The sequence below is a fragment of the Tachypleus tridentatus genome, chromosome 8 (genome assembly GCF_004210375.1).
Source record: "Tachypleus tridentatus isolate NWPU-2018 chromosome 8, ASM421037v1, whole genome shotgun sequence".
NCBI classification, from domain to species: Eukaryota; Metazoa; Arthropoda; class Merostomata; order Xiphosura; family Limulidae; genus Tachypleus; species Tachypleus tridentatus.
Window position 1 is genome coordinate 84,481,425 of NC_134832.1, and position 9,180 is coordinate 84,490,604.

Here is a 9,180-nt window from a genome sequence, read left to right on the forward strand (position 1 = left end):
TAGCCTTAATGGGCCTGGCATGGCCTAGCGCGTTAAGGCGTGCGCTTTGTAATCTGAGGGTCGCGGGTTCGCGCCCGAGTCGTGCCAAACATGCTCGCCCTCCCAGCCGTGGGGGCGTTATAAGGTCACGCTCAATCCCATTATTCGTTGGTAAAAGAGTAGCCCAAGAGTTGACGGTGGGTTGTGATGACTAGCTGCCTTCCCTCTAGTCTTACACTGCAAAATTAGGGACGGCTAGCATAGATAGCCCTCGAGTAGCTTTGTGCGAAATTCCAAAAAACCAATCCAAACCTCTAGCCTTAATCAGGTGCTCAGAATTCCAAGACGTCGATTTTCCAAAACTAAAGAAGCCCTAACTGACAGAGAAGAAAAAAATCCAAAAGTGATGCCGGATAGACCTGAACAAAAATTAAGGCCAAGAAGAAATTGTGTATTTCAAGTAATTTAGTTCAATATGCGCAATTTAGAAGCAAGGACAAAAAAGAAGTAGTTTTCTTAGTATATGTAATTTTCATAGTGCACATGATTGAGTAAGTTATAAAAACGATATTGATTATACAAATTAGCAAGTCACGTAGCAACCACACTGATACAAAGTTGCGGTGAATTGGTTTGCTTTAGAATTGCATTTTGACGTTACGTATCATTACATACGTAACGTGATGCCTTTGTCAAAGAACTCTTAGGAAGAGATTTGGTCTGATGTGAATTTCACACAAAGCTACAAGAAGGCTAATCTGCGTTAGCCGTCACTGATTTAGTAGTAAAAGACTAGAGGGGAAGCCAGCTAGTCATCAACACCCACCGGTAACTCTTGGGCTGTCATTTTACCAACAAATAGTGTGATCGACTGTCACTTTATAATACCTCAATAGATGAAAGGGCGAGCATGTTTGGTGTGACGGGTATTCGAACTCACGATCCTCGGTTTACGAGTCGAGCACTTACACTGCTAAATTAGGGACGGATAGCGCAGATAGCCCTCGTGTTACTTTGCGCAAAATTTAAAAAAAACCAAAAACTTTATTAATTTTACGAGTACATTAGATACCAATCTTCCACTGTGAAAAGTAAGCTAAGCTTGCAAACCGTGTTAGGCCAAACAAGAATAGAGGTTTGTTTGTTTGGTTTTTGAATTTCGCGCAAAGCTACTCGAAAGCTATCTGCGCTAGCCGTCCCTAATCTAGCAGTGTAAGACTAGAGGAAGAGCAGTTAGTAATCACCACTCATCGCCAACTCTTGGGCTACTCTTTTATCAAAGAATAGTGGGATTCACCGTCACATTATAATGCCCCCACGGCTGGGAGGGCGAGCATGTTTGGCGCGAACCCGCGACCCTCTGATTACGAGTCGCACGCCTCACGCGCTTGGCCATGCCAGGCCGATTCTCATTCAGTGCTGTCCTCTATTTGTGAACTTTTTTCTTTAGGCATGCCACATTTTCCTTTCTTCCCTATTGGAATTGAAAGATTCTAACATTTATCTCTCATGCAAACCATCATGCGTCATCTATTAAACAATATGGCATAAACGGCATACGTGATGCATGTGGCTCCCTCTACACTCCTATACTGACCTATCACTTCTCAATTGGCAACTTTTGATTTAATACATTTGTGTGTGTGTAGTTTTCTAGTGCGACAATTTATTTAATGAATTAGTTACTTTTTGACATTATTTTATTCATTCGAACAATTCACACGTTGATATTTATTAGTTCATTCTTGTCTTTCCCCCAGTTGCTCAGCGGTATGTCTCTAGACTTATAACTCTAAAAACCGGGTTTCGATACCCGTGGTGGGCAGAGCACAGATAGCCCATTGTGTAGCTGTGTGCTTAATTCTAAACAACATTATCATTCTTATCTCAATATTTCTGCATTTGAATTTCATGAACCTTTTCTTGTACAATGGATTCCTGAGTTCACATTACTATTTCATGGATCACATCAGTTGCATGGATTTTTTTCAGGCCTCGGGAGTTGGCAATCCAACAATAAATTTATCGGCTTTATTATATTGAAAGATTATATGTTACATGAGTAAAAATTAGTTCAGAGACATCCAGGCAATCCGACAGTACATTTATTGGCTTTTATCTTTTGAGAGATTGAATGTTACATGGGTCATCCTTAATCCCTATACATTACCCATAATCCTCCTGAGTTGGCTGAGCAATGACAATGACCGTTTTTTTTACCACCCCCAGAAAAACTACAAGAATAAAAATATAGGCTTCTACATATGCATTGTGTTACTAAAGCAAATTGTTTTCAGTGTACCTCAGCGTCATCAGTAAAATTTTTATTAAGTATTATGGCGCTAAACATGCTCGCCCTCCCAGCCGTGGGGGTGTATAATGTGACGGTCAATCCCACTATTCGTTGGTAAAAGAGTAGCCCAAGAGTTGGCGGTGGGTGGTGATGACTAGCTGCCTTCCCTCTAGTCTTACACTGCTAAATTAGGGACGGCTAGCACAGATAGCCCTCGAGTAGCTTTGTGCGAAATTCCCAAAACAATTAAGTATTATGCAATAATTAAACTTACGCTTTCACTAGTTTGACTTTATGCTATATGTAACTTGAGAAAATATATTATTTACACATGATACTTTATAGTTTCATCTTACAAGAGTTTTATAAAGGCGGACACCATACTTCCACACATAATCAATGTTTAAATTTAATTATATTAAAATCATTATTTTAACAACTGCCTCTTAGATTATAACAAATAAGCTGTAACAGTCTCTAGATTTAATTATATTAAAACTTTTTGTATATTTTACCGTATGTACTAATACAATTTGCTACAACTAAAATATTAAATGAATGACTCACTGTTTATTCATCCACTTTCCGTAGATTATAACTGCATAAAAAATTTGAGACTGGTAAACACACTTCTAATCTTCTGTAGGTACAAAATCTTGTGAAAGTATTGAATACATTTCTAAATTGTTTATAGCTTCTTTCAGACATTGTGTTATAGGTCACTTGCTGTGTTGCTTTCACTAATAAAACTCGCATATTATTCTAATGTGACAGTTATTATAACGAATAACTTACTTTTATTATCTTATAACTACACACAATAAACGAACGGCTTATAGTTAGTTTATGAAGTTATATAATTTCCTTAGACTTAAAAATGTTAATTGTGTCACACACTTGGTTTTACTCGGAACCAAAGCTCTAAGCTAATATTATATACTTCCCACTGTGAAAAGTAATTCACAAAGAGCTATTCCCTCACGCCAGAAGCTACTAAACAATAAAATAGAGTAAATCTACATTTTTATTATTTAAGTTACATCACATCTTGAAATTGATGGTGGGTGGTGATGACAAGTCGCTTTCTTTCCAGCCTTTCACTGCTGAATTAGGAGCAGCAAGCACAGGTAGCCCTCTTGTACTTTTGTACAAAGTGCAAACCAAACTATTAAATGATTTCTTACTATCATTTTATAGTTCTAATTTTGAAATTATTGTAATAATTTTTCAAAAGGTGAGAGATAATCTTAAATTTTAAAGGAAGAGTTACAAACTTTTACTGCTTCTTAATACTATTTTCTATTTCATTCTAAACTAAATATGAAAAGTTAAACACATTATGCCCCCCAGTGGCTCAGCGGTAGGTCTACGAACTTACAACGCTAAAAACCGGTTTTCGATACCCTTGGTGAGCAGAGCACAGAGAGCCCATTGTATAGCTTTGTGCTTAATTCAAAAACAACAGTAATAAACACATTATTAAGATAAATAATAAAAGTGTTATTGCTTGAGCTATTGTTAAGCTGTCACATTTATCCAATTTTTTTTGTCTAATTTCAATTAATAATTCCAAGACAATACCTCCCTCTGCAAACAGCTACAGTTACGACAGTGTTCGTACCCCTGCGTCGTGAGTAGTTTTTTCTTCATATCTTAAAAAGTATCACGATTAGGATAATAAAAGTGCAGTATATTATAAATATTATAGTAACACACATCTATATAAATTTTTATGAAAATTGAACGACAAATACACTGTTTATAAACAAATAACCAAACATGTGTAGCCTTTCCGGTGAATTACTTGGCGCAATATCTCCTCACAGCCCTCCATGATCGTTTTACAGTACTCGACTGGTATTTCCTTCCATTCTTTTTTTACAGAATGCTTCCAACTCTTGCAAGTTTTTCGGATGACACTGATGAACCCTGGTCTTCAACTCATGCCAAACGTTTTCAATTGGGTTGAGATCGAGTGACTGCGATGGCCACTCCAGAACACTTACATGGTTCCTCTGCAACCAGGATTGCACATATTTTAATGTGTGCTTAGGGTCATTGTCGTGCTGGAAGATCCAACGACGCCTAAGCCGCAAGTTCCGAGCATCATTCTTGATATAAGTGACTAATATGTCAACGTACTCTTCTTTTTTCATGATTCCGTTGACACGGTGAAGTTTGCCTACACAATAAGAGCTGAAGGAACCTCATAGCATGATCGAGCCACCTCCGTGTTTAACTGTAGAGACGTTGTTCTTTGGAAGATTTCGTTCCCCCTTCTTACGGAAAATATTGCGAACATCACTGTGGCCGAAAAGCTTGATTTTAGTCTTGTCTGACCAAAGAATACTCTTTCAATAGGTAAAGGGTTTATCTACATGCTTTCTTGCATACCTCAATTGTGCTTCTAAATGAACAGGCTTTAAATATTGAGTTCTACGAGGACGGCATGCTTTGAACCCAGAAAAGCGTAACATGTTCGTAACTGTAGAGGTGCTTACTTCAACACCAGTTTCCCTTACCAGTGTCTGTATGTCATTACGTGTTAAACGAGGGTTCCTACTAACTTCTCTGAGAACCTTCCTCTTGGTTCTCTCTGGAATTTTGATGGGGCGTCCGGAACGAGGGAGGTTAGCAGTTGGTCCTGTAAGCTTAAACTTGGCAATTCTGCTTTGGACAGTAGATTTCGGCACATTAAGTTGTGTAGTAATACCGGAAAGAGACACACGAGACTTGTATTTTACAATAATTCGGTTTTTTAAATCACTGGACAGTTGTTTCCTGTTCGCCATAATGACCAAGCAGATAATGACGGAGACGGCGCTAAATTGCCGGAAGTAAATTTTTTGCTGGCTAAATTCCAATAATTATAAATCCAGTGTCTAGTTCTGGAATGGTATAATATAGTTTATTCGCCAAACTAAACAAATTTTACGGGAATATCAGTTTTTCACACGTTCTGAAATGTACGAACACTTTCTGCTCCTCCTATTTAAGGCTATTTGTTTATAAACAGTTTATTTGTTGTTTAATTTACACAAAAATTTATGTAGATGTGTGTTAGTATAATATTTATAATATACTATACGTCTATTAGCCTAATCTTTACCTCTCCTTTCTCTGCCTAAGTCTGAAGCACTCCACCATGCCCCAGAGAAATTTTCGTAGGTGATTATCATTCTCTTTGCTTTTTTCCACAAGTTTTTGTAATAATCCTAATTTGATTTTATCTCAAGCTGAAGCTACCCATCATCAATCCTCGCTTTTGTCCTTAGTTTCCACATCGTGCCAAACTGAATCCCCCACCATTATACCTTGTTTTCGTCCCCAGTTTCCCGTTTCTTCAATTTCTTCTTATCAGCTTTCTTTTTCTACCTGGAATCTGACTCATTGAGCTTTTTAGTCATTACCAAGTTGAGAATTGAATTGGGTCCAGTGAGCAACTGTGGTCACACTTTTTTGTTCACAGAGGGGTTACTATCCTTTTTTACCCATAGTCTTTCTCTCCAGTTTTCTTCCCCTACTTGTTTTGTTTCCTCCTCCACCCAGTCTTATCTATACACAGTGTCTCAAAGAGGTGGTGTTCATCAATATTTCCAAATTTTTCCTCACTTGCACTCAATATTCACCTGGAAGTGATTTTCAACTCCTCTCTCAGTTGTACTCGACCTTCTTCCATCAGCGTGCAAGTTACTCGTCACTAGGATCCACACATGTGCTATTTATAGTGTAGAAGAGATATTTTGATGATGGAGACCATGGCTTCACTTAAACCACTTACCTCTTTGGATCACACACACACATACATGCATCTTCTCCACTGGTCCTTGCATATGCAGTAGAACCACTCACTGTAATCTTGAATAAAATAGTTCATCTGCCCCCTCCTCCACCCCAGGATTTATATTGGTGGCTCACCACTCCAGTATCACCATCAGTGTTCCATTATCTTTACCTAAGTTGAGTCCATACCTGTTCACTGATGCTTCGCCTGATGAGTTCTCTCATCATATGAGAGTGTTCTATGTTCCATTTGAAGAATTCTGTGGTTTTTCATATATCACCTGCATCAGTCCAAAACCCTATGCCTTGAAACTCTGGACCTTTTTTATTGTCAGTTCTCAGTGAGTTAATCTGATTCCACTTCCAGTATATGTTATGCTGAAAAACAAATAACTTTAACAAGTGGACATCATTAACACATCATAAATACAAAAAAGTTATGGTTTATTTTTTTTTGTTTCAATGTCTTATATAAATCCTTCCTTTCTGTCATTGCAGCAATTCCATCAAGGAAGGAAGAATGGATAAATCAAGTGCGTACATTACAACTGTGCTTACTGTTTATAGTAATAGGATGCTTCCATAGAGATATTATTTGTAATGTTTTAAACTGTTATATATAATACATATAAAACTTTCTTTGACTTTAAGTAAATGTGGAATAACTCTCCAGCTAACCATCTTGTTACCAGATTGGAAGCTTGTTAAGGACTGATGTAAAGTTTATTGGCTATATAGCTTAATGTTTAGATTTCTAGTCAAGTTATGGTTTCTTTGCTACTGATAGGGATTTTTTTCATAACAGTAACAGTTGACTTGCTTATATCTAGAAATGCCATAAAGTTGAATATCAATTTTGTTATTAGTAGAAACTTCCAATCTAATCACAGATAATCAGCCAGCTGCTAGAAAAGTCTGTAGTAATGAGGAATAATAAATATTGTCATGTTTATTTTGTTGATTATTAGGAACTTGTATTAAACTGCTGGTTATTTTCATCATTAACTCTTTTAACCAATATGCAACCATGAAACTATAATTACATAAATTTTAAATGTAGGAAGTATATCTACATAAAATTTGCCAAGCTTTTAGTAAAATTTAAAACTATTTTGTACACATAAAAAAAATATTTTCTAAACAAGTTGTTTTACTAAAGATTCTTTGTGAATTTATGGAGCAACAGACTGACTAGTCTAAATGCAAGATTGTTTTCATGTTAAGGTTAAAACTATTTTTTTTTCACCTTAGAGTTTTCAGATTTCATTTACATAACTTTTAGAATTTCCTCATATCTTATAATTTGCTGAAAAATTGTTTTATTCATGTTTTCTTGTCTAACCTAATAATATTCCATGTTTTACATTGTACTCCCTTTTATAACAATAAATAAGAAACATACATACATAGGTAAGCAAGAAATTTAATTCTTATTTGTCTATTTTGTACTTTATTGTAGTTGGTCTGGAAAAAGTTAACACTGTTTTTAGTACTTTACTAAATTAAATTAGGAGCACAAAATAATAATGTGTAAAAATATTATAACAACCTATAATAATTAGTATAGTTTCTAACTAATCTATAAGTGCATTAAAATGTATTACTTACTTGACTGAGGTAAGCTCAGCAATATCAACTTTGAACCTGTATCCCGAATAACTCAACAGCTGTATTGTGTATGAGTTAGCCTGTTCATAATTCCTCATTCTCTTTCTTATAAATAATGTTTTAGAAGATGTCAGAGAGATTTGTGGATATTTTTGAAAGACAGTATGTGACTGGAGGATATAGCCTATAGGTTAGACTTTCTGGTGTATGATTTATATAATCCTTTAACAAGGATAAAATTCATAGAAAGTTACAGATTTTAAACATAAAATATAGAATGAATTAACAAAGGTAGAGCTAAGTCATCTTTTTTATTAAAGTAATTTCCATAATTTTTTAGACATAGTTTCTAGTCTTGTGTATTATTTTGAATGAAAATATTCAAACTAATGAAAGATGTCAACTATGAGTATAAAGCAGACATAAAATTGGTCTATGTTACAGGACAGTGGTGTGATATAAACATTCCACCTTAACTAATTAATAGTTGAGATGTATACATATTACATGCAATTCAAAAGTAAAATTATTTGTAAACAGAAAAATTTGATTAAATAATCTGACCTATCACTATGAACACTTCCTGTGCAAACACACAGAAAACATTTTTTAACAATTTTCAGTAAAACGGTTAGTTTGGCACTTTTTAGTTTTATTTCATTTTATTTGACACCACATAACAGTATCATCTGTCCTTATGGATACATTTTTCTTTTAAGGAAGAGTCTTTAGTGTAATTTGTGAACAACAATTTGCTTTTATTTTTGTTCTGCTCATTTATTTGTGTAAAAATTAGAAAAAAATTTGTTTTGCAGAAATGTTGGTTTATATTAATTTAAAGAGAAAACTCTAAAACATGAAGTATATTTGAAATTATCACAATGTAAAAGCTTTTACTGAAACATTATACTGTATTTTTGTTAGTTTATTTTTTTAGTATATTTTCCACAAGAGAGTAATGAAAAACGACTGCTATTAATTTGAATTTCTCTTATACAGAAACACAAAGTAAATTGGATGTACACAATATGTTTTATGATAATATGTGGAGTAAGCAATATATGTAATAACATTTTTGTGACTTTCAATTAAAACAAATATTATAATATGAAAATACGTGGAGTAATCTCATTGATAAAAGTTTACTAGTTAGGTAAAATTTATGTGATCTTCAAATTACTATACATGGTGGAAATACCAGGTGTTGCCTAGCACTCCGAGCTCCCAACTGGATGGCCCCAGGTATGAGTTACAATACGTTGCTGAACATGTCCCATGCTTTTAACTTCATGGTGTTATAAATATCTTAATCATTTTCTTTATTCAGTTAAAAATAGCTGCATAAGAGCAGTAACTGGTGGTGGTGGTGGTTGCACTTGTCTAGTTAACAATTATAAATTAAGGACAGCTATCTCTTAAGAAAAGTTTATCATCATCGTCACCATCAGTCTCTTGTGATGTGGGAACACTAATTTGAATACCTCAAATGTTGTTTTTTTCTCTTTGCCTATTACAGC